Genomic DNA, 27,440 nt, shown 5'->3' with positions numbered 1-27,440 from the left:
ATTTTGACCCACTTAAGTAAGACGCGATCTTTGTCATTTCATAATCTCTTCATAATTTGTCTTTGAATTATATAAACTATAGGACTTCTTTAAATGTAATTTCTACTGAAATTGTACCGTGCAAGTACACTTACCCCCGGTTTCACAGACCAGGTTTAAGCTTGTCCCAGACTAAAATGAATGTTTGAGCTGTTTTAACTGAAAGCAACTTGCACTGGCAGTAATGTTTTTTCTTTTCTTTCTAAGGCATGTTTACAAAAGCTACGCAATTGTCCTAATTGAACTAAGGCCTTCTAGTCCGATTTTACTCTGCTATTGTGGAAAAGATTCTGACATTGTCTATCAGTGTGTGGTAAGGCATTGCTGACTTCCTAACAACAACAACAAAAAGAAAGAAAGCATCCTCACTAAAACCTCAAAGGTCACAAGTACAGATCTCCCCTCAGCTGAATCCATGAACTCCCAACACACCGCCACACATACTAAAAAGACCCATCTGACCCAGAACATAACTTTCAGCTGCTCCCCTCAGGCAGATGCCCGAGACTACCAACAGGCGACACATTCTGGTTTAAAACAGCTTCAGTCTAACAACTGTCAGACTGCCCAGTAAACATTCATAGAGTAACTCTATTAATCCTCAGGTAGACGCTATGTTCCTTGTTTACTTTGCACATCAGAAGTGTCGTAGCCTATTCCATTGAATGAAATCACATGTATCTCTTAATCAGATTATATATTGATTTTTTTTCTTACAGTGTTTTAAGTTTAAAGTCACCATGAAATCAAAATGGACAATTTATATATTTTATGGAATATTGCAGTATATATATATTTTTTTATAAATAATTTATCCGTTTACATCATTATGATTTTTAAATTCATGTGCACTCGTAATCTTTAATCAAAATAACTTCCCCTCCCTCTCGCAGTGACATCTCTTCTCTTCTCTTCTCTGATGATGTGTTTACTGCCGTGAGGGCGGGGCGACCTGTAACTCACATGACATCACAGCAATAGAAAACCACAACCAATCAATTCCTAATGGACAAAATCAAGTCCTGCCCTACATTTATTTTGGTTCGAGCAGCCGTTTCACTTTGATGTACGTCAGGCTAGGGAAGAAAAGACTATAACAATTTCCGTTTCATGCCAACTTTCATCGAATATTTAAATTAAATTTTAATTCATTTTACCGAAAATCATTTTGAATAGTTTTCATTTTAGTTAACAATAGCAACACTGAGTAATCCATTCTTGCACATTAGCAGACTGTCTCTTGTAGGTTTTAAAGCTGTACCTAAATTGTACTTGTACTCAGGCTTCTCATACTTTCTCGTATGTTTAAAAGTCATCTTCCTGTAGACTGTTTTTCCATTTCCACAATTAATTGTCTTTATGTTGGATATGCCGAACATTCATTAGCACTCTGGATGTGCACGGAGCTCACAGAAAAAGACGTACTGAATTAATGGAGTGTTAATAATCGCTAACTCATTAGTGTCATCTTATTTGCATAGCATATCATTGCATCTTTTGAGCAGTGAATATTAATTTCTAAAGGCATGAAGTATTGCATGATATAAATAGAGGAATTATCCATGGGTAAAACACTCATCACGAAAAAAGTAAAAGCGCTGAAAAGAGCTGCTATTAATATTATTTGTCTCATGTTCTTCTTTTTAGGCAAGTCATGAGAAGTAGCGCTAATAGGATTTCCATGGCTGCTTGATTATTATTATTATTCATTTTTTTTGACAGTTGAAAAAGATTAGTAAATGGCTTTACACAATGAAAGTCCATCTCACATTTTGCGCTTTTGTTTTGATGTCTAAGGCAAAGTCATTGCTCCTATACATTCTAATGCACAAAGTGACGTCTTTTCTGTCTCCTTTTTTTCCCACAGGGACTGGCCAGCTACCAGTGGTGGATCTCAGACATGCATGCGATCACTAGACAGTTTAACCGGGGTAAGTCAATTTTGGAATGGCTCCATGACCTGAATAGTGGCACTGCGAGAGCCTGCTCTAAAGCCCCAGTGTCCTCCTCTCTGTTTGGATATGCCCCTTTTTAAATCAGCACTGTGAGCTTAAAGACTTTACATTCAGTTATTCCTCCGATGTCTAGAGGCTCTCAGACGCTGAGTGAATGTATACTCACATTTGAAGAGTGATAACAGATGATTTTAGTTTGTTTCTCCTTGTTAGTTTGTTTTTCCTTCATTTCTAGTTTTGTCAGTTGATACAATGTTATCAAATTTGTTGCATGATGTACTGAGTAAATAATCTTGTTAATTGCATATATCAGTGTTTGCCTTAACAATTTCAAGAGACTATCATTCGAAGACATTACATTATTGTGGCAGATGAGTACTGCATGGAATAGAAATGATAAAAAAGTGGCTTTTGGAGTCAATCTGTTGATCTTTTATTACATTTTCACTGCCCATGCTAACAAAAATGTTCTATAAGAACGGTTTGCTAACATTCCCATTAAGTAAAAAAACAACGTTATTTCTAAATGTTCTCATTTAAAAACTGTTACAAATATTTCATTTTTAACATGTTTTAAAAACATATTTACTTTTAGCATTTTGCACATTTAGTCCATTTTAGCATTTTGCCGACATTATGGGAACATTAATTTAAATCTTCTCTGAACAAGTAACATAAAAAAAAATGTTTGCAAGGTAAAAGGTAAAAATGCTGCATTAGCAATGTATAAATAATGTTTTTTAACTAATATTATTAAAGACCAGTTAATATTGAAAAAATGTTTAATTATCATTACTGGAAGAGCATTTTTTTCATAACTTTGAGAGAACCTTGTCACAACATTAACTAAAGTTCTGAAAACATCCCCTGTTAGCTGGGTCTATCAGACCCCTAAAGTCCACAGAAAATAAATTTGGCAAGTTTGTTGTTTATTCCAAGACTAGGGGTTGTTGCAACCTGATCTCACGGCAATTCGTACGGATTTTACGAGGTGGCTAATTCGTACTAATTCATACGACCTCACTCGTACAAATTCGTACGATTTTTGCTAATTCGTACATATTTTACGAGTTACCAAATGCGTATGAATTCGTACGAATTCACTCGTACGAATTCATACGCATTTGGTAATGAATTCGTACGAATGACCTACCCCTGACCATTCATACATGGCCACTGTTTTTTAGTGTAATGGACCACTGACTCTATAAGACGCTGTTTCAAGATACATTTCAGTTCAGCTTTGAAACCTTTGGAAAATTCATAATTACAAAATGTCAAATGATTCAAAAAGAAAATTATGTAAACACACCTGAATATAATGTGTCATTATGTTTAAAAATTCATTATTTTCCAAAAGATGAAGGCTTGATCATTGGACCTTTCAGTGCCTGAAAAAAAGATGAATATCATAATATGGTATTTCAAAGCCACATAGAGGATGCTGAAACTCAGATCTATTTTCATTCATGTTTTGAATCATCTTTGTCAGTTAGACTTTAATTATCATCACAGTCTGGATCTACAGCTGACAGCCTCTGCCCTCTTCTAGAGATCGATGGCATGGATGTCTACAGAAACCGTTATGACAACTTAATTTTAGTAAGAACGGGCCAATCCTTTGATGTGTTCTTATAAATCACATTAAGTGGCAAATATGAAAGATCTTTAATATTTGATCACAGTGAATAGCCCAGGCAGTTTAATTTGCTTAGTTCTTATGGATATTTCTCTATACACCATGCACTTGCACCGTTCCACCTCTGAGGCTATTCACTGACAGCATAGCAACCACGTGTGTTGACTTCTTGCACGAATTTGTCGGTTTAGTCTTGGTGCATTCATTCTAGTTCACACTGGCTGACGCAACCCTGACTGTCAGTGGGGCAATGCCAAAGAGATTAGATGCTGCTTTACACTGCTTGTCTTCACAGGGGAGAGAACTGAGCTTAGACAATCCTCCTAATATGCACCAATTCATTAACATCCATGCATTCTCTTTACTGATTATCCATAGGGTGACGGGACAATTCATTAACACGAAACCCTATGAATGAGAACAATATAAATACTTGAAAGAAAATGTTCAGGTTCAGTACAAGTTTAAATTAATCTACAGCATTCATTCGACAGGAGTCGGAATTGTGTTTGTTGTGTCAAATGCTGTTGCTAGAGAGTAGTATGTAGTTTCTGCAACACTAGTGGAACTAGTGGAATTACAAAAATACAGCAAACGCCCCTTTCGTGCGTTGCGCCTCCCCCAACTCAAACATCACAAACACAGCTCTTACAGGTGCTTCTGAAGGCCTGTCTCAACAGGCAAAATTAGCTAGGCCTACTTTCAATACAACATTTAAAATATTAGGAATATTTGGTAACACTTTAGAATACTGTTCGGTCATTACTGAATAAGGAACAAATGAGTAACGCCTTATTAACACTCCAGTAACTTCTATTAACCCCTTAAGTGTCACCCCCCTTTTTTTGAGTATACATGAAAATGCACATTTCGAACTTAAATGGTTGTAATTCAAGAATGCTTTGGAATATAGACGTAAGATTGGTCTTGTTTTAAAGAAGACATTTAGCAGATTTTTGTAGAAGTGAAATAAATTGAGAAAAAAAGCCAAAAATCTGAACAAGTTGTGTTTCAAATTTTAGGTTGATATCTAAAAAAATGAGCTTTCAGTAAGATTTTGTTTGGGCGCAGTACCAAACGTTTTCACTAGATGACAACCAGACTCCATTACTGCCCATATAAGGGCGCCTCCATTTCCATATGTGTTTTGAGTGATCTGAACCATTATTTCCAAAATTTTCATACAATTTATGAAGTAGACATCCTATTCAGAAGTAATATGAGAAGTTTGGCAGATTTTGATATGAATTGAACCTCTAAGAAACACATAAAAAGAACAAGTATGTGCGTTATAGCTTCCTGCAACAAATGGTGAATCTATCATTTTTTTCTTTAAATAAAAAAAAAAATCAGACCTTTTTTTTCTAAAATAATTGAATGGATGCTATCTTTTGAACTCTTGGCATGAAAACAAACTGAGGTTTCTACCCTTTTTTCATGATTTTTCATGTTCATCACTATTTCAAAATAAAGGTCTAAACACGCCTTAGGAGTATGAAAATATTCTTGTTGCAAATTGATAAATTACGGCTCCTCTGTAATTTATTTTGAAAATCAATCACCAAATATGGAAACTAGAGATTGTACGCTTTCAAATGATATATAGTTTGTCAAGTTTAGTTTTGTCACGATGCGTGTGGAAATAATTCCGTGGATTCAGGTGCAGAGCGAGAAAGTGTTTAATAAAGACAAAACATAAAAACAAACAAACCAAAAACTACATCCAACAAAGCAGGCAAGGCAAGGCAAGGCAAGGCAAGGCAAGGCAAGGCAAGGCAAGGCAAGGCAAGGCAAGGCAAGGCAAGGCAAGGCAAGGCAAGGCAAGGCAAGGCAAGGCAAGGCAAGGCACAAACACAACGTAACAAATACAACGAACGAGCACAGGACAGCAAACACAGGAAGACTAAATAGGGAGGCAAACAAGGAGGGTAACGAGACAGACAGGTGGAGCAAATAAACCAATAATCAGATAACAAGAGGGAGGGGTCAAACAATGACGAGAGCACATGGCTCAACATAACAAACACCCATGTGCAACACAAGACCGGACAGACATGTGACATAACCCCCTCCCTACGGAGCGGCTACCAGACGCTCCATTAGGCCAAGGCGGGACAGTAAGGAAACATCAGGGCGGGACGGGAGGGACAGACCAAGGGGGGAACGGGAGGGACAGACCAGGGGGGGAACGGGAGGGACAGACCAGGGAAAAACAGAGTTCATCGGGCGGCCAGGGCGAAACAGAGTAATTCGGGCGGCCGGGGCGAAACAAAGTTCATCGGGCAGCCAGGGCGGTGAAGACCCCTCGGGCGGCCAGGGCGGTGAAGACCCCTCGGGCGGCCAGGGCGGTGAGGACCCCTCGGGCGGCCAGGGCGGTGAAGACCCCTCGGGCGGCCGTGGTGGTGTCTCCGGCTCAGGAACAGCGGAGACCGGCTCAGGAACAACGGACACCGGCTCAGGAACAGCGGACACCGGCTCAGGAACAGCGGACACCGGCTCAGGAACAGCGGACACCGGCTCAGGAACAGCGGACACCGGCTCAGGAACAGCGGACACCGGCTCAGGAACAGCGGACACCGGCTCAGGAACAGCGGACACCGGCTCAGGAACAGCGGACACCGGCTCAGGAACAGCGGACACCGGCTCAGGAACAGCGGACACCGGCTCAGGAACAGCGGACACCGGCTCAGGAACAGCGGACACCGGCTCAGGTACAGCGGACACCGGCTCAGGTACAGCGGACACCGGCTCAGGTACAGCGGACACCGGCTCAGGAACAGCGGACACCGGCTCAGGTACAGCGGACACCGGCTCAGGTACAGCCACAAGAACTGAAACTGTTACAAGAACAAACACAAAAACAGAAACAAACACTGGCTCTGGCGCTGGAACAGGCACTGGCTCTGCCTCCGGCTCAGGAACGGGCACTGGCTCTGCTTCTGGCTCTGGAACAGGCATTGGCTCTGCCTCCGGCTCTGGAACAGCAGACACTGGCTCCGGCTCTGGAACAGCAGACACTGGCTCCGGCTCTGGAACAGCAGACACTGGCTCCGGCTCTGGAACAGCAGACACTGGCTCCGGCTCTGGAACAGCAGACACTGGCTCCGGCTCTGGAACAGCAGACACTGGCTCCGGCTCTGGAACAGCAGACACTGGCTCTGACTCGGAAACAGCAGATACAGACATATCCAGGATCCGCGCCAGACGTTCTAAATAGTCCGTAAGTGCCTTGGCGGCCACACAAATGGGCATTTCCGGATCTGTCTCAGACTGGGCTGACTGGACGTGCTCAGTCTCTGACTGGGCAGACAGAGCGTGTACTGTCTCTCGCTGGGCAGACTTGACGTGAACAGTCTCTGACAGGGCAGACATGACGTGAACAGTCTCTGGCTGGGCAGACGTGACGTGAACAGTCTCTCGCTGGGCAGACGTGACGTGAACAGTCTCTCGCTGGGCAGACGTGACGTGAACAGTCTCTGGCTGGGCAGACGTGACGTGAACAGTCTCTGGCTGGGCAGACGGGACGTGAACAGTCTCTCGCTGGGCAGACGGGACGTGAACAGTCTCTCGCTGGGCAGACGGGACGTGAACAGTCTCTGACTGGGCAGACGTGACGTGAACAGTCTCTCGCTGGGCAGACGGGACGTGAACAGTCTCTGGCTGGGTAGACGGGTTGTGAACAGTCTCTGGCTGGGCAGACGGGACGTGAACAGTCTCTCGCTGGTCAGACGGGACGTGAACAGTCTCTCGCTGGGCAGACGGGACGTGAACAGTCTCTCGCTGGGCAGACGGGACGTGAACAGTCTCTGACTGGGCAGACGTGACGTGAACAGTCTCTCGCTGGGCAGACGGGACGTGAACAGTCTCTGGCTGGGCAGACGGGACGTGAACAGTCTCTCGCTGGGCAGACGGGACGTGAACAGTCTCTCGCTGGGCAGACGTGACGTGAACAGTCTCTGACAGGGCAGACGGATTATGTCTCCTTCTCCTTCTCCCTCCCTTTTGACGGATCTGTGCAGACTCGAAGTTGGTTAAACCCATAGACGGATTCCCAACGCTGGACTGATCCGATGACGAAGATCCCATTCCAGGAGAGACCGGTGAGGAAGACTCAGCTGCCCTCCTCTCCTCATTCCTCTGGGCACACAGGGAGAAATATTTGAGAAGAGAGATCCCATTCTCCCTCTCAGCCGGACAAAGTTCGCTCCGCTGAATCCACATGTGGCTCGTTCGTTCTGTCACGATGCGTGTGGAAATAATTCCGTGGATTCAGGTGCAGAGCGAGAAAGTGTTTAATAAAGACAAAACATAAAAACAAACAAACCAAAAACTACATCCAACAAAGCAGGCAAGGCAAGGCAAGGCAAGGCAAGGCAAGGCAAGGCAAGGCAAGGCAAGGCAAGGCAAGGCAAGGCACAAACACAACGTAACAAATACAACGAACGAGCACAGGACAGCAAACACAGGAAGACTAAATAGGGAGGCAAACAAGGAGGGTAACGAGACAGACAGGTGGAGCAAATAAACCAATAATCAGATAACAAGAGGGAGGGGTCAAACAATGACGAGAGCACATGGCTCAACATAACAAACACCCATGTGCAACACAAGACCGGACAGACATGTGACAAGTTTAGGTTTAGTAAAGGATATTACTGTTTTAAAAATGTAATGGATTTGGGCCCACCGGTGGGCCGGTGACACTTAACAAGAAACTAAGTAATAGCGCTCAGTTGAATGTGGTAGTTCACTATTAGCTAATCAGTAACTACTATTTTTTTTTTCATACCTTCCAGAGGACTACTATAACTACTACAGCTTCATAATTAACATGAATAATGCATAATGTATATAAGATAATGGTAACCCACTAGTAATGACTTATTATGTAGTCTTACTACATCTTTCTAAAGGAACAACTCAAAATTTAGATCAGTATGCTAAAGTGAAAAGCATGATAACTCTAGCCTGACGTCGTCATACAGATGCTAGTCAGAATGTGAGTCTGATACTGCTCCGTTGGGCTGTGATTATGGGGCGTGTTTCAACCGAAACAGGAAATAAAATGCCTCTGCACTCAATTGGATCGACAAATGCCTTGATCACGGTTCTCTGTTCCTCTTTTAAAATGAATGCACTGTCTACAGCTTCTATAACAGACGCGATGGCTGAATCTACACATCTCAATTCTCCAGTGGCAGCCATTCTTTGTTGTAAACAAATTCAACCCAAGTGCTCTTTGGTGACGTGGATGATTACATTACGGTTGATCATCTGTCCATCATCGTATAAAGCCCGCCCTGAAATTTTGATTGGTCCGAACAGCTTTGGTTCGGGCATACTTGCTTCTCAACGGATCAAGTCCAGAGCGAACTTCCCATCCTCAAATGTTGTGGGCGGGGCTAAGTTCGGCTGGCATCCAGGCTCCCTAATATTGACTGAAGACATTGTAAGCTTATGATTTTTTTTGTAAGGTTTTGGATAGTAAGGACTCAAGTGTTACTACATCCTTCTAAAGGAACTACTAATTATTTGGATCAGTATTCTAAAGTGAAGATCATGGTAACACACTAGTAATGACTCAAGTGTTACCAAATCCATCGGAAGGAATTACTATTCAAAATCTAACAAAAATCGCAAAAGTTTACAATGATTTCAGTAATTACTTGAGAGTTATTGAGAGATGGGATGGGAGAGAGCGTTCAGAGGTTGTATTCAGACAGCTTGATTTGACGGACAGTTTTCCCTTATGATGCAAGGCATTTGTGAGGGGAATTTCTGAGGCAGATATTCAAAATGTACTGTCTGTCTGGAATCCTGTTTATAGAGCCCCGGGATTTATCATATTCATATTTTCTAGTGGTGAAAATGAATGATTTGGTCATGTATTCAATAATTTATGAATTCTAGTCCTATAAACAATGTAAACTTAACAATATCTGGCATTGGGACACATTAGTTCTCTCCTGAACCATGAGTTCGCTGCTATACGGATGTCTCTCCTCCTGAACAAAAGGGATTCACATTTATTTTTTTGCCATTCCATATGCACAAAGGAAATAATGTCTTTAATGACTGTTGTTATTATGTATTATCCAACATCTACCTACAGTACCTACCGTATCTACCTATCTACTGTCTGTCTGTCTGTCTGTCTATCAGAACTAGCAACAACATTTGTGGAGAAACAAAGAGGCAGCATGATTTTGGTATATAAAACAGTTTAATAAACAAATTTAGACACAATATTGCCAGTTACTTTGTCTGTTTTTGCTCTGCCAACGAAAATACTGTTTCAACACAGAGCAACCCACAGTATAGAGGTTTGCTACTAAATGTTTCATTGTTCAAATCAGTTGAATGAATGATTCAACAACTCAACCAAAAAGACAGTCACTTGTTTACGATCCTGAACATATCTTTGATTAATGATTCAGTGACTGTTTCTAGCGTTTTTGTGTGAATTGGTTAAATTAATGATTCAAATCCCTCACTTATGAAGACACCTGAGTAACCTGCAGAAAGAAGCACCAAAAAATCCCTACCACTAATGCACAGACTGACAATTTGCTATATTGCTTGGTAACTGCCGGTTCTCCTAATGAGCATATTACTTGGGGGATTAATCATTTATTCAGATTTTGAGGACTATTTAACTATATAGTGAACTGATGCCTTTTTTGATGTTGCTATTGTTCCAATAATCCACTCAAAAGCAAGGCCTGTGATTTTTACCACGGCTAAGGGGCTTCACATCATGCCCCAAAACACCCCGTGGTAAAATCACTGTAACACACGGCCTCTTGTAGCTTATTGCTTGTAGCTTATTGCTCATCTGAAGCTTTCTAGCTCTCAAGATTAATTTCTCCCCAGTAATTCAGAACATCATCAATATTCTTCCTTGCCTCTTGGGCCCTCGCTCACTATCACTTTCACATTGAGCAAGCGAAACTCCAGACTGTTTCACATCATATCATTCTACTTTCTTTGCACAACACTGTTTTTGATGTGGAATGATTTGGAACATAAAGAGTGTTTGCGTCTTGTGTGACTTTTTAAAACCCCTGAAGCCTAACATCTCCAGAATAGGTAAATATATTTCTGTTGCGCCACTAATGTTATTCATCTCAACGAATCAGTCGGACGCATTTCTTAAATGTCATCATTTTTATTTCCAGCTGAGAAGAGGCATCCCTCCCACAGCCATGGCCATTAGCTCTGCCATACAATCATTTAATCTATGTGGGGCATGAAAAAGAGGTACAACGTGCTGCATCAGCTTAAAGCAATTGTTCATCTCTAATGACTTACATTTAGAAAACTCTCTGCAATCCTAGCTGAAAGTAGAGAGGATTAATAAAAGCCAATTGCATCTCCAAAACCGGCACGGACGTGATAGCTTATCATCTCGCATGCAGTTTCAACTTCCTTCAACTTCCACAGAGCCTATTTAAAGCAAGTCTCCCAATGAACCCCTATGATAAGAGGTGAACTGTAATGTTTTTTTTTTTATTATCATGTATTTATAATAAACTAGACACTACGGTTGGCAGACCTTCACCATAATAGGATGGTATTGATGTTATAAACAATGTCTTTATAGCTGATTTGACTTTGCACATGATGTCACAGTGAGCGGAGTTTTGTTTCTACAAAATATTCTGAAACAACCAGAATATCCATTGATGTCCTCATCACTTTAATTTTGCCAACATAACCTGTCGTGAGGTACAAACAAGCGTGAAGTCAAATGTATGTTACATATTACTTCTCAATACACATCGCTTCCAAGCGGCTTTACAGAAAGTCATAATGTCTAAAAAATGTAAGGGCTGTGTGATATGATGAGATATAAAAATGATATTAGTAATCATCCAGATTCCCAAGTGTATTCATACATTTTACTTCAAGAAACTATATTGCGCAGTAAAAATGACATGTATTTAGATCTATTTATATTGTATTTATAGTGTTGTCTAGCAGATAAAGCGTATTTATGTATTTCCTAAATCATGTACATATAAATGTCAGGAAACTCGATTTCTGGCCATGTGTCCATGTCCATCGACTGGTTCTTTGGTAAGTTATAAGGATCACTGTCGAGTCCAACTACTTTTAATTTAAGCAGATAATTGTGTGTTTTACTCTCGTTTTCGCAATTTCCCCTACTCAAGCCAGTCATGTTGCAGGATGTTTTGCCACTTAATCCAGCTGAGGGGACATGTCCCGGCGGGAAAGTGACATCAATGCATACCCATGTTGATGAATTTTGCAACATCGTGTTATTGAACTGAACAGAAGCAACATTGGACTGACATAAAATGAATAACAACACCATTGTCTTTTGTAGAGCTGCTTATAGCTGAATTTAACTCATTTCATAATTTATGAGTTTTTCAGTTATTGAACTGAACTGAATCAACACTGAGCTGACTTGAGCTGAATGACGACACAATTGTCTTTGAAGACTTCACTTTGAAGACGTATCACTGTAAAGCTTCTTTGAAACTATTTGTATTGCAAAAAGCACTATATGAATAAAAGGTGACTTGACTTGACAAAATGGGAAAATTAAAAGAAATATAATCTAGCGTGACGATTAATGCAGGAGCTTCTTTCCCAATAAATTATCAGGCAAATCATATAGTATACACATTGGCTTGTTAAATTCAGTATATGGTTTTCCCGTAATTTAATAGGTACATCAAGAAACTACTGTATATCACACAGTAAAAATTACATGTATTCTCTTTTAGATTTAGACAGTTAGATTTTTAATTTATATTGTAAATTAACCAGAATTATTACTTTGAAAAGTCTATTTACTTTTCTGTAATAATAAAAAAAAAAATTGCAGCAGCTGATAAACAGTGAGTACTGCTATAACTAGAGGACACATGAGTGTTTCCACACATAAATGTGTATGTATAGAGGTCACTGAGGCATGGCAATGACCTTGTGATTTATTTGAGGTTTACTAAGTGCATCAATCCTTTTCACCTGTCAGAGAGAGAGAGGTAGGATAAACATTTTACCAACAAGCAGTGCTCAGAGTATGTGACCAGTAATGGATCTTGTAGACCATGCTTCATAAAGCTTCATTTTTTTTATTTTTTTTTTGGTCATAAACAACCAAATGCTCCATCAAAACCGACTGTCACAACAGAACTGTTATGTCCGTTCAGGACAAATTAATCTGTGTTCGTTTGGTAACGCCTTGATGCATGTGTTGAGTATGCAGCTGTTTTTGGTCTGAAATGAGAGTTCCGGTTTTTCTAAAAGTAAAGTGAGTTGTGTGCATTAACCTCTTGTCCAGCGTCCTTTTTATATGCAGCATTTGGCGACGAGGATGGCTGAATTTTCACTTCCTCCTCCACCTCCTTTCCTCGCACTTCCCGGTGAGCCCACAATACCGTGGAATCGCTGGCATCAGTCTTTTGAAACGTACCTTCAAGCTACGGGACTAGCCGACGTGAGTGCAGTTCGGAAAACAGCTTTGCTGAGGCACTGTTTAGGAGTCGAGGGACAACGTGTACTGGAGACGTTAACCGGCAACGGGACAGATACAGACTATGCAGAGACAGTTAAACTTTTAAAAGATCAGTTTGCTGCCCCACAGAGTGCTTTATTGAGACGGTTTCTGTTTAGACAACGACATCAACTCCCGGGTGAGTCTGTCCATCAATACGTCTCCAACTTGAAAGGTTTAGCCAGCCATTGCAAATTTGGCGCGTTGACGGACGAGATGATACGAGATCAGCTGATTGAGCACACTACACAGTCTAAAATCAGGGAGACGTTACTACTCGAATCAGATGATTTGACACTAGCTAGGGCTGTTGCCATTGCATTCCAAATTGAAAGTGCAGCTGAATGTGCAGCTAAATTAACACGGACAGAATCATCATTAAGCCAAGCAGTATGCATAAGTGCACAGTCACATGAGCAGCAACAGCAGCAGCAGCCATCTGCTGGCTTGGATGTACCAGACACAGCCCCAGACTCAGTCATGCATCTCACAAGACAACAAGGGCTGCGTCAGCGTCAAAGGCAGCTTTCCTCTGGTAACTGTGGATCAAACACACATGCCACCAGAGCCCAGAACTGTCCAGCTAATAACCAAACATGTCGTAACTGTGGAAGAAAAAATCACTTTGCAAAAATGTGCCGCTCTGCCCCCTCCAGGTCGGATGGACACACTCCCCGTGGTTCACCCACCATAATTCGCCATGTAACATCGGGGCCCATGCAGTTCAAGTCATGTACAGTGAATATTAACACAGTGTGTATTCCCCTGCTGTTAGACACAGGCGCAAGTGTCTCCATCCTGAATGCCAATACATACCATAAGTTCTTCCATTTCTGTCCACTGTCTACGCCCACTGCTGTCCTACACGGGTATGGGGACTCACAAATTGACCTGTTGGGGTCCATCACAGTGACTGTTAGCTATGGCACTAGGGTCTTGCCCTCCTTTGTTTTCAATGTGGCCCGACGAGGGGCGAATTTAATGGGGCTGGATCTGTTCATGGCATTGGGATTTTCACTCATTGACACAGGGGGGGCTGCCATCATGACTGTCGCTGCCGGACCGCATCAGAAGTGGTCATCACTGTTTGAAGGGATGGGCTGTCTGTCTGCCTTCGCGCATCAACCCCTCATTGACTCTTCTGTGACTCCAGTCGTCCAGCCACTGCGCCGTATTCCACTGGCCCTGAGGGATGGAGTGTCCGTTGAGCTGCAGCGGCTGCTGGATGCCGGTATCATTGAGCCGGTTGATGCTTCACAATGGATTTCGAATTTGGTTGTGGTTAGAAAGAAAACAGGGGCTCTGCGCATCTGTGTGGACCTCCGTGCAGTAAACAAAGCAGTCATCCCAGACAGATACCCGTTGCCCACGTCTGAGGAGCTCACGGCACAATTTCATGGCTCCACTGTCTTTTCAAAACTGGATCTTAGAGAGGTCTATCTCCAGGTGCCCCTCCACCCTGAAAGCAGAAACCTTACGGCCTTCGTTACACACCTCGGTGTTTTCCGCTACACGAGGATGCCATTTGGCCTTAGCTCCGCCCCCTCCTGCTTTCAAAAGGTCATGACCTCAGTGCTGGCTGGTATACCAGGTGTGGTTATTTACCTTGATGATGTGGTGGTACATGGTGCTACTACTGCTATCCATGACAGTCGGCTGCAAAGTGTGTTCGAAGCCCTAGCCAAGCACAGTTTAACCCTCAATGGCAGCAAATGTGTTTTTGCGGTGCCGGCCATTGAATATGTAGGCTTCCGACTTTCCACTGAGGGCATCTCTCCCCTTCAGTCTAATGTGGAGGCCATCCTCTCCGTTCCCGAACCAACCTCGGCTTCCCAGCTCGCTTCATTTCTGGGCATGACGGGCTACTACATGAAGTTCATGCCCCAGTATTCGGCCATAACAGCCCCACTGCGCCAGCTGCTTCGGAGAGATGAGCCGTGGGTCTGGTCTCTAGAATGCACCAAGGCAGTGCAAACTCTAAAAGCTCAACTTACCTCACCTCCAGTGTTGGCGCATTTTGACATATCTAGTCACACCCTGGTCACCTGTGACGCCTCGGCCATGGCGATAGGTGCCGTACTATCACAAGTACAGAATGGCGTGGAGAGGCCTGTGGCATTTGCCTCCCGTGCTCTGAACCAAACCGAACAAAGATACTCAGTTGGGGAGCGGGAGGCACTCGCTTGCATGTGGGCTTGCGAGAGATGGCACCTCTACCTTTATGGCCGCCAGTTTACGCTGAGAACAGACCACCAGGCATTGACAGCTCTGCTCTCCTCTACAGGCACCGGTCACAAGCCGCTGAGACTGCATCGTTGGTATGACCGCCTCCGCCAATACAACTACACTCTTCAGTTTACCCCGGGCCGGGATAATGTCGTTGCAGACCTTCTCTCTCGGTCAGTTCCTACCCAGGCCCCACCCACCAGCGTCAACCACATCGAAAGTGAGATTATTCACATGCTACACACTCCGCTCGAGTCCACGGTCACTCTAGAGGAACTGAAGGCAGCCTCAGAACAGGATCCAGTCATCTCCCAGCTCTGCACCTACATTCGTCAGGGATGGCCAAGAGAACTACCAGAGGAGCTGTTGGCCTTTTCTCGGGTCAAGCAGGAGCTCTCTTGTTGGAATGAGACATGTGTGGCACGTGGGCTTTGCACTGTGATTCCACGGGCTCTTCGCGCCCGCGTGCTGGCCATGGCACACGAGGGCCACCTGGGCATAGTAAAGCTTAAACAGAGATGCCGCGACCTGGTGTGGTGGCCAGGCATAGACAAAGACATTGAGGCTCTCGTTAAAGAATGCCCAGCATGCCTCGTGAGTGGAAAAACCGGCCGCCGACCCCCACCACCCCTGCAACCTCTGGCCTGGCCCTCAAAGCCATGGGAGCATCTGCAATTAGACATATGCGGTGAGATCCACGGTGCCCCCCACTATCAGCGGTTCTTGGTCGTAGTGTATGACTTACACTCCAAATGGCCTGAGCTGACCACTACCGGCTCTGTCACTTCCCAGGTCATTGTGGACTTTCTGGAGTCCCTCTTTTCCCGCTGGGGCCTTCCACAGACCATTACCACCGACAATGGTCCACAGTTTGTATCTTTGGAGTTTACTTCATACCTGGAGAACAGGGGCATTCGACACATCCGCACAGCCCTGTATCACCCACAGGCAAACGGCGGGGTGGAGCGCTTCCATCAATCACTAAAAAATGGCATCAGAGCACATCAGGCTCAGGGCTGTTCCTTTAAACAAGCCATACGTCTAACACTGCTACACTACCGTGCTACCCAGCATTCAACCACAGAGGTTTCCCCGGCCTCACTCATGCTGGGTAGGGAGTTACACCTACCATTGGACAGGCTCCGCCCCACTGCAGTCCAAAACACACTCACACCAGTCAAAGCCTCAGTCACCCGCCGTCAGAAGCGGATGAAACAGTGGTTTGACAGGAAAAAGAGGGTTAGGATACCAGATATCACTGTGGCAGACTGGGTGAGAGCTCGCCGACCACACAGGGAGAACAAGATGGCATCATTTTGGTCCAATCCACAGCAAGTATTCCGCCGACTGGGACCAGCCACATACCTTATAGGTGATGGCACCCGCTGGCACGCCAGCTGCCTTCAGAAGGTGCCAGCACCTCCTGCAACCTCAACTCAGAACAGCGGGGACATAATGCCACCCAGAGCAGAGCAGGAGGACTTCTTACCTCAATCAGCCGCACAGCCTGAAGATACTCCCTCGTTGTCACACCCAGTACCCCCATCACCATCGCCGCTTCCCCTGTCTCCAGCCTCCACACCACTGTTCGCCTCATCTTCAGCTGTGTGTCCTCCACGGCCAGTGCGCGCGAGGGCACGCCCTGATTACCTGAAGGACTATGTTTCTACCTTTCATATTTGAACCCCCCAGAGAGGGGAAAATGTTATGTCCGTTCAGGACAAATTAATCTGTGTTCGTTTGGTAACGCCTTGATGCATGTGTTGAGTATGCAGCTGTTTTTGGTCTGAAATGAGAGTTCCGTTTTTTCTAAAAGTAAAGTGAGTTGTGTGCATTAACCTCTTTAGACCAAGAATTGCACTATGTGTACACATACACAATATATATATATATATATATATAGCAGTTTCAATGTATATATATAATGAAACTGCTACACAGTCCCTGTAGTTTCCAGCATGCTTTTGTTGAGTGTCTAATGCCTTTATCCTCAGACTTATTTGAATGGATTACTGTAGTAGATCTGAGATCAGCCTTTAAAACACTTCTTTTTTTTGTTTTTTTTTGTTTAACAAATCTAGAAATTTAGAGGTGATCACAAAGCAAAGCTTTTATTTAACTCCTATTGCATTGCATTCAGAAATTAATAACACACTTTGCAGAGAGGGAAGTCAACCATTGTGTAGACTGGAGCTCTCACGTGGGCCGGTTCCCCGGCAACAGCCATTTCCAAATGGTCCAAATGAACAGTGCACCGGCGGAAGAGCTAGAGGCATGACATGGCCGAGCAGACATATTAGTTTTTACTTGTCAAGATACAGCTTTGGAAACCACAGATTCGTGCACCACTAGCTCAAAAGACTATAAACAGTCATTGAGGAGGGCAACACAAATTCTTAAGAAACATATAAACTTTAATATATCTAAATGGGATGATTCAATATTTCACTAGAATTGACAGCATTTAAAACCATTTGAAGTGTATAGAATATTGAATTTGTGGAATTAATAAGTTGATTTTATTGTGTTTAATCAATTAAATTAATTAAATATGCCAGTGTCATCATATTTATTTAATGCATGTGCCTAACTTTTGATATTATAACTGTCTCATTCTGTTCTCTAATTTCTGGTGCTGTTTTCAGCTTTTGAAGTTTTCAACTTGTAACTTGACGTAAGAATGTAACGGTACAATATGAAACCTGATTTCAGTACAACATGTTACTTCCTGGATCAACATCTTTGTTGATCCTGGAACAACATTCCAACCAACCAATCAGATTTTAGGGACAAGTTTACAGTTTATATCAAGTTTAGGCTTATAACCATGGGTTAAGCTGCATTCACACAACAAGCGACTGTCGCTGCATGTCGCCAGTGGCTGGCGGTGAGGTCACTAGTGGGCTTTCCCTACTGGTTGCCTAGTAATGTTTGTGAATGACATTCACGGATGTTACTCCATGTTGTAGACAACAAATCAGTTTTCTTGCTGCTACAAACAAATATTTTAGAAGGAAAATATATAAATGGAATCAGTACAATAAATGCCTTTTACTAAATATGAACGAGAAACAGCGAGTGCTCTCTGCCATTGCGAATATTTTTCTGCAAAAAAGGGGCAAATGCCGGTCTATCTGGGCTCCTGTCGCCAACGGTCACTGGCGCTTGTGTTGCCAGCTCTCCATTGAAATGAATGGGATCGCGTCGCTATGTCGCTGCTTCTGTGAACACAGCTTTTGGTGCTTCTACGTCACGTGTTATTTACCTATCATTTCACTCTGATTATAGGGATACGTTATAGGTAGGGTTAGGGTTTAGGTTTAGGGTTTAGGGGTAAAGGATTACATTTTGGGACAGGAATGTTGTTCCAGGATCAACAAAATATCTAACTTGGCAAAATCAGGACGTGCGTATAGACCCCTTTTGCGCCGACGTCACAGTTACGTAACAGCGCTAGCTGGAGGCAAAACAAATGGACAATTGGAGGCGGCTAATACAAACCAGCACAGATTCGGCTACATAATAAGGAGCTTAAATTATTATTATTATTATTAAATGTCATCTTGTTGTGTTGTTGGGTGCAAGAATCAATGAAAAATGAAAATGCTGTATCTGGAATTTTTATTTCTAGAAAATATTCACATCATTAAAATTGCACCGTAATGTCACTCTTTACATTGTCGTCTTCTCGGCGCTGGCTAGTCAGAACTGCGGATCGTAACACACAAGGCTTGTACATGACCATTCAGCACATAGTTATAGGCATCTAAAGATTTATATGCCCTCAGTTTCTCTTTACGCTCGGTTTCTCTATCGGTGTAGAAGTCAGGCCACTCAACCGGAGGTAGCGTTAACGTTAATCCTGTCAGATCGTCCATGCATTGAGTGAGCGTGTACAGTTCGGGTCAGCCAATCTGGTTCTGTCCGTTAAAATTAACTTTTGCAAATAACAATCGTGGTCCTGGACACTGAGTGACCTTGCACATGAAGATACAATCGGATTTTCTCCAGTGATTGTTAAAAAACAAGCTAACAAAACTTGCAAACTAACGTTAGTGAAGCGCCAGAGGGATCGTTCTGCCTCCACCGAAGCTCCGCCCACAAAAAACGTCACCATGTTTACCAACTGAAAAGGGGTCTATACAGCATTGCCAGCTTACACTGTGACATTATTTGTGAAATCTACATATTGTATTGCCCATTACATCTGCATGGCAGGATAAAACAAAGATTCCAATGAGATGCTGATCATCCCAATGTAAGACTCAAACGGCTGCCTTACTGCTCTATTAATAATTAGAGTAATTAGAGCTTGCTTGTTAATCGAGGCTCACTCGGGCCTAGAGAGGTAATGATGAAGAAAATAAATGTGAGTCGAGGCTGAGAGGCAGCTGTCACATGTTCATTACAGTGAGTGTGACTTCTCTCACTGCCGATGCTGATGAGCACATGGAGCCCTTCCATAGACACTGAGCTCTCATCTGTGTCCTCTCATCACAGCCTTCAAGGAATCTGCGCCTGCTGAACTCCACAAGAAGTTGTGTTGTTTATGTGATAAAATGTGGAAAGAATTGTGCATATAGTCTGTTCAGGCCTACTTTCCCTCTTCCATTCTCATTTGCTGAGCAAAAATCATGACTTATAGGGAGATTTGTCTCAGTGTGACCGTTGGATGCTTTCTGTCTTCTTCCCGAGTGAAGTGATTGAGTGAAACAGGACAGTTGTAGGATTTCAGTTTTAGGGACGCTTAACCTCCTGAGCATGAGCTGATGTGGCTCAGGGGAGTATGTCTTGCTTTAAGTGCAATAGTTCATAAATTTGAATAGGTTCCGTCAAGCTAGATTTGTAAATAAACATTAATATTGCATCTGTTTGTCAGATGTATATCAGTATCATATTTGGCTGTATTTTATATTGTGATTTCATTTCAAATGAACGGAAAGCCCGCTGAAAGGGAAATAACCACTAATTGCAGTCACTGCTTTCAGATTCAAGTCACATTTATTTATATAGCGCTTTTTACAATACAGATTGTTTCAAAGCAGCTTTACAGAGATAACAGGAAAATAATGCAAAAAAAGTGTGTTTCCAGAAGAAAATAGCGTCACAGTCCAGCTTAAGTAAGTTCATTGATGTTTCATTTTTGTTTAAAAAAAACAACTTATTAATTTAGTTCATTTTTTATGTATAGTCGCTCTGGAGTAAACCGTGATGTAATCGTCCAGCTCAGTTCAGTTCTTGTATAATAGTGTCAATGCAGGCAGATCAATATTATTGTTGAATATTAAATTAAGTGTTAAATGTTAAATGTAATGTCCCTCCCCCCCTCCCCCCTCAGAGAAAGATCATCTAACAATATAATAAGAGTGCTGACAGATGAGATAATCAAAGATTTTTGGGGAGGCCCATGAAAGAAGTGTTCATGTTTAAAGTGTAAATTCTCTAGCAATAGCAAACTTGAAAATTCACAGTAAAAAAATAAAAAAAAATAATAATAAAACAATTGTTTACAAGCAGGTATTCCTGAATAAGCCTACCATTTACAATTGGTTGATCAAACGGGTAGCCCCGTCCCAACCACATGCCATTGATTGAGCCCCACAGAGCAATGTTTTGAAAGCGCCACAAAGACACAGTGTTTACACTTTTCAGGAAATCAGTGTATACTAATGGCTTAATTATAAATCTCTGTAAATAAAGACATCACAAAATGGCTTAGTGCAATTATCAAATCGCAAAGGCTGTGATTTAAAGGTGCAGTATGTGATTTCTGAGAAACGCTGTTGATATTTTATCATAGCTGAAGCAAAGCAAAATTATGGAAGCCCTGAACCGCAACGTAAAAAAAAAATCTTGAAACATTTCGAGATTAAAGTCGAAACATTTCGAGATTAAAGTCGAAACATTACGATAATACAGTCTTCCATAGAAATGTGTGCATTCATAACAGTGCGTGTCCACTGGCTCAGAGCGCGCGCGCGCGTGTGTGTAAAGAAATGCACTTGTGAAGTCGAACTGCCATGGATCAACACAAAATAGTAGCTTTTTACTTTTATCTGGGCTTTCAACAAAATTCTACACAGGTGCTAATCTACCAACAAGAATTACCATGACGTTATAGACGAGCGCACAGACGCCGCCGGAGTAGGTATCACAATCTGGTCCAAACTTTATGTGGCAGTGTTTTTGAGGTGTTTTCGTGCTCGTCTAGGCAACTATCTGGGTCGAGAACACAACAGTAACCGCTCTGTCTCCCTCTTCACCGTAAATACGTTCTGGATACATTTGAAGTGCATCATTCTGTATCCAATCATTTGGCCGGATCCCGTGATTTCCTCAGATTTAATAACCACTAATGGTGGTTGAGGAGAGATTCTCTGATATGATTGTAAAGCGCTTTGAATATGAAAGTGCTATATAAATGTCTCATTCATTCATTCATTCATTCATTCATTCATTCATTCATTCATTCATTCAGTCATTCAGTCATTCATTCATTCATTCATTCATTCATTCATAAAGCTGGATATCTCCATCCAGTCTGAAAAGTGTTTTCCGGGGTGGTTTCCCTATAGGCTAAAGTCTATTCCGGCGCAGTATATTTTATAACGTCCTATAATGGTAGCCTAATGCTGGTAAATTTGCACCTGTTGAATTTCCTTTTGTTGAAACAAAACACACACACAAACACACAAACACACACACACACAGTGTGAAACACTCGCTGTGCACCATTATGAATGCCTGTGTGTGCGGCAATGTGAAACAATGGCAAGCACACACGCAACTTCTACGGAAGACTGTATTCTCGTACTCTCGAAATATTTCGACTTTAATCTCGAAATGTTTCGACTTTAATCTCAAAATCTTTTACAGATTTTTTTTTTTTTACGTTGCGGTTCAGGGCTTCCGTATAATGCTTCACGAAAAATAAAATGAAGATGACGAAGGAACAAAATCACAATTTTTATCAGAAAAATTTGATTTTTTTGCCAAACTCGTATAGCCCTAACTACACATGCAAGATGCTATTTTAGTCACAGAAGGAAATCTGCTCCAACTGCTTCAGCTTTCAGTTGCAAATAGATGCAAATTTAGAGGCAAGTATGCTGATAAACACTGTAGTCTCAGGACAATGGGATGGTTTAAAGCTGAAGAGAGCACCCTGTCTTAGGCTGTAAGCACAACAACGGTATAAACCCGAGGCCACACCTCTAAAGAGGGATGTCTGACCATCTGCCATTGCTTTTTGTTGTAATTTAGGTGTAAAACTGTATGTCAGATATTGATTTTGCTTACAATATGAATGAACTCACTTTAATACATCAATTGGTGATTTTATAAGGTCCGCTACTGTATCCATAGAGTATGGTTGGCCATTCCCTGCATGCTGAGACTTGAGTACAAACACTAAGAGGCAAAGTAGACAGACTTAAGCCATTCACACCATAATCCTATGTAATCCTTAAAGGGCCAGGTAACTTCTTTGGCCCAGGTACTTAACCTGCCGTCTATAAGAACATATTGAGAAAAGGGTTACTACAAAGGCCAGACGGCCTTAAAGGGATAGATCACCCTAAGAATGAAAAATCTGAGGTTTGCTCACATTTGACATTCCAAACTTGTTTTAATTTGTGTACTTTTGTACAAATAAAGAAAGTAATTGGGGGTCCATTTTGTTTTGGACCCCATTAACTTTCATTGTATGAAAAAAAAAAAGTCAAACATTTTATATTTATACAATTATATTCTTTTTTCTTTTTTTTTGTATGACATTGGTGAATAAATGATGACAGAATTTCCATATCCCCCCTAAATGAAAACTCTGTCATCATTTACTTACCATCATGTTATCCCAAAGTCCAAACCTGTATAACTTGCGTTTAATATTCTCTCATCATTTTGAAAAGTCTTTGTCAACATTGTGAAGGTTAAAAAAAAATCATAAAGATACTGTAAAAAAATTAATAATAATAATAATAATAATATATCATATTTAGGATTCCAGATTTTTGCTTAAACTATCGCTTTAAGATGTTCCAGTTAGACTAAAGAGTTGAAAAGGTGAGGAATATTTACGCAGAATTCCTTAGTAACATAATTGCTTTATAAATAAAACCAGCTCTTAGTATCCACATCAAACTCATGTTATACTCTGAGGAAACATGCTTTGTCAAACTATTATTTATTCATGCAGCATGCTTTTTTATGTGCTCTTGAAAGGGTCTGGTGCAGCACTAGGTTTTTAGCTGAATGGACTCGCAGGCCGCGTTCTGCGTTCTGCGCTCTGCGGATTAGAAGATGGAATGCTTTTTGGCGTCTCGGGCTTCGAGTACTCTCTCTCAGGCATGAGATGCAGTAGTAATGGCTGTATAATGCCTACGGTGATCTCAGTGATGACATGAGATAGAGAGGTGTGAGAAAAGGGATGCTTTGTGTGAAGTGTGGAAAGTGCCATCTAGTGGCATTAAAGGCCAGCTCTTTCATCTTGCTTGGCACATCATCATAGCTTGCCTTTAAAGCTTGAAAGGACTTTCTCTCATGCATTTGTCAAAAAATAGACCTGCCATTAGATAGCTCACTTAGCCATGCTAAATTTGCATCACCTACCTAACACTAAAAAGGCAGTTAGAGCGATTTCAGATCTGAGACTTCAGTAATAGGCTATCTGTCTATCTATCTATCTATCTATCTATCTATCTATCTATCTATCTATCTATCTATCTATCTATCTATCTATCTATCTATCTATCTATCTATCTATCTATCTATCTATCTATCTATCTATCTATCTATCTATCTATCTATCTATCTATCTATCTATCTATCTATCTATCTATCTATCTATCTATCTATCTATCTATCTATCTATCTATCTATGCAGTTATATTTTGGCCTAAATATTAAATCCCACAATTCCATCAACAATTATATCCCGTTCCTTATATTTCCCACGCTTACAAATGATCAGACTGATATTGGTGAAGTTTCTTGTGGCTAAAATGATCAACTAAGACCAACATTTGAGGACTTTAGATGTTTGCTGCAACTACTGTAAGGATTTAGAATAAATCAAAGGAAACACAGTGTCAAGAGCCAATGAACCGAGGACGGAGTGTGATAGTTTTGAGATTGATTAGATGTTGTCATCTGATATGGAGTTCTCGTCATCTTAGAGTCGCTGACTGTTTCTGAAGAAAAGAGGTAGAGACCCAAACTAATTATTTACAGACTTTAAAGAGACTGTCACACAAGCTTAACTGATCTCTCATAAAGATGTCAAGATAAATTGCCCGCATAAGATTTGAAACTTAAATGTCTGTGCTGAGCAGTAAAGGTGAGATGAGAAATTTAGTTTACTGTAATTGCCATAAACACAAAATTACCCTTAAATCTAACAATTTAGAATAAACAGCTAAGAATTCTTCTAATATTGTGGTGTCTTTGTTGTTGCTGCCTGTTCTTCAGTAACAATATTTGATTTTCGCAGTAACAAGGGCATTCACACTGACAAAACAACTGAAAGTCATTCTGTTTAAATGAGAGCTGTCGATTGCAGCGACATGAGTGACAGTGATCATTGAAACAAATGTTAATTTCATGCAACTGAGAAGTGACAGCTACCAATGAGAGAGCAGACGGTAAAGCCAGGTTATCCGCCTTCTGATAGGATTGGATACAGTAGAAAATCTTTTTTCTCTCTCTCATTTAAACATGAAATTGAACAGAAAGTTTTTTTTAATGATTTTAAAACGATAAAAGGATATAATATAAAACAAAAAAGAAAGGTCATGCAATTTTTGTCTCAGTGTTTTTAAGTGAATGTTGTGTGAAGTTTCGTAAACCAGTGCAATTCTGCACATCTTCTATCATTAAAAAAGATATGTTAACTTAGTGGGGTCCAGACATCTGAGACCACGCTGAAAATCCATAACTTACATAAAATGTAGAAATATTAAGATTAAGATTCTGTAGTCTAGTAGGAATCCCAATGAGTAGCCAAAAACAAAAACTTGAGATATAATTTGTCAGGGGTTTTGTAACTTAAATACTTTTTTTCATGAATTCTTAAAATAAATATAATGTGAAAATAACTGCTATTTTGTGTACTTCCAATTTTATGGAAGTAAAATAATGCCAAATGTTTTTGAAACAAAAAGCCTGTTGAATTGTACTACTTGAAAAAAAAAATGCATTGTATTAACCCTGCTTGTATTTTAATGCATTGTATTTTTAGGGCTTGCATTTTTATAGGCTGAAATTTAGCATGGTTGAATATTTAAGCTGTGAATATTTCAAATCAAAACATTTCAAACACATTTTCATTAGTACAATTTCAATAATCCATATTCACCCTTCATATTTCACTTCCAAAATATTCAAACTGATTAAAAATACAACCTATAATATTCAACAGGCGGTTTTCGGTCCATTTTATTTCGCTTTGCAAATTCGCTTCCACAAATTCAGTGGTTCAAATTTGACAGTAAATTCAAAGTTGACATCCAGGAGCTGCAGGAAAAGCAGTAGATTACCGAGCATACTCTCCATCTGCAGTTAGTCGACTTCACCAGCAGGGGGTGCAAGCGCGTGTTGTTGACGAAGACCAGAGCACAGTTAGAGCAAGCCATTCATTCATAAAAACGAATCGGTTACCTAACGTAACCTCGGTTCTCTCTAGATGAGGGAACAAGTATTGCTTGAAAGATTCATCTTTTCTGAGAAATTGAAGCCAAAAAATTATTCTATAATTTTGTATCCATTGTCAACGCAGTTCAGCTGCAGCAGACCATGAGCGGGCTAGCTAGCAGCTCATTGGTTCTCTCACAGAGAACTGCTTAAGCCTATGAGGAGACGCGAATGAACTCTCGGCCAATGAGAGTCTGACATGCTCTCATTGCGTCAGAGCCCGCCGAAATGGGCGTGGTCAGAGAGTATAAATATTGGCGTCCTAGGCTGTAAACTCTGGTTTTCATAGAATGAAGCGAGAACGCTAGTAGCACAAGCACGGCCAGGAACGCAATACTCGTTCCCTCATCTAGAGAGAACCGAGGTTACGTTATTCGTTCTCTTACGAGAGGTTCTCTCGTATTGCGTAAGCTAGCTTACGCTACGTGAACACCTGGTCAACGCCGTGCGTGCTAAGCATCCACTATGAGTCCCAGGGGAGACCCCAGGGAACCCTTATGAGTGGGAATAAATATATGTACACGTGACAAAGGCCAGCAGAGCGGGCCGGAGATTGTATAGTACATAAGCACATGATAGAGAGGGACAGAGCGAAACCGGTCTGTGTGAATAACTCCCTATAGTGCAGCTCAACCAGAAGAGCTGTAACATACTAGACTGGTAGTAGTTTAGCCTGCAAGGCGGGAACTTCCAGATTGTAAAAGGTGGAGGGGGAAGCCCATCCTGCTGCCACACAAATATCATGAATGGAAATTCCGCTGGACCATGCCCACGATGAGGCCATGCCTCTAGTGGAATGAGCCCTGATGCCCAGAGGGCATGGCAGGTCTTTTGATGCGTATGCGGCTGCAATGGCATCAACTATCCATTTGGATAGAGTCTGTTTCGAGGCGGCCAACCCTTTGGTGCGCCCACCGAACGAAACAAAAAGCTGCTCGGATTGTCTGACCGGAGCAGTGCGAGTAATGTATAATCTCAGGGCCCTGACCGGACACAGGAGATTAGAGTCAGATTCGCTATCGGATGCAGGCAGAGCCGATAGGGAAATAACTTGTGCCCTGAACGGGGTACCAATCGCTTTTTGGACATAACCATGTCTAGGTTTGAGAACGACTAAGGAGTCATTGGGCCCAAACTCGAGACAGGAAGCGCTAATGGACAGCGCGTGAAGGTCTCCCACACGTTTTACTGACGCGAGCGCGAGCAGAAAAACGGTTTTGAGCGAAAGGTATTTGAGGTCCACGGTGTTTACCGGTTCGAATGGGGGGGCATTCATAGCTTCGAGAACTATGGAAAGGTCCCAATCGGCACCGAAGGGGGGCGTGGGGGGTTCATCCTTCTAGCTCCCCTGAGGAAGCGGATG

General features: G+C 41.9%; 1 protein-coding gene across 1 annotated transcript in view; it reads left to right on the top strand.

Annotated features, from left to right (window-relative positions):
• elfn1a (extracellular leucine-rich repeat and fibronectin type III domain containing 1a) overlaps positions 1-27,440 on the top strand; it is a 160,965-nt gene that overhangs the window by 89,103 nt on the left and 44,422 nt on the right. Inside the window, exon 2 of the mRNA XM_056261674.1 lies at positions 1,907-1,970. The gene's annotated coding sequence lies outside the window, so the exon portion shown is untranslated. The remainder of the gene's footprint in view (positions 1-1,906; positions 1,971-27,440) is intronic.

Source organism: Rhinichthys klamathensis, unplaced genomic scaffold (genome assembly GCF_029890125.1).
Source record: "Rhinichthys klamathensis goyatoka isolate OS25496 unplaced genomic scaffold, OSU_Roscu_1.1 h1tg000184l_1, whole genome shotgun sequence".
Lineage (NCBI taxonomy): Eukaryota > Metazoa > Chordata > Actinopteri > Cypriniformes > Leuciscidae > Rhinichthys > Rhinichthys klamathensis.
This window is presented reverse-complemented; position numbering and strand designations above follow the sequence as displayed.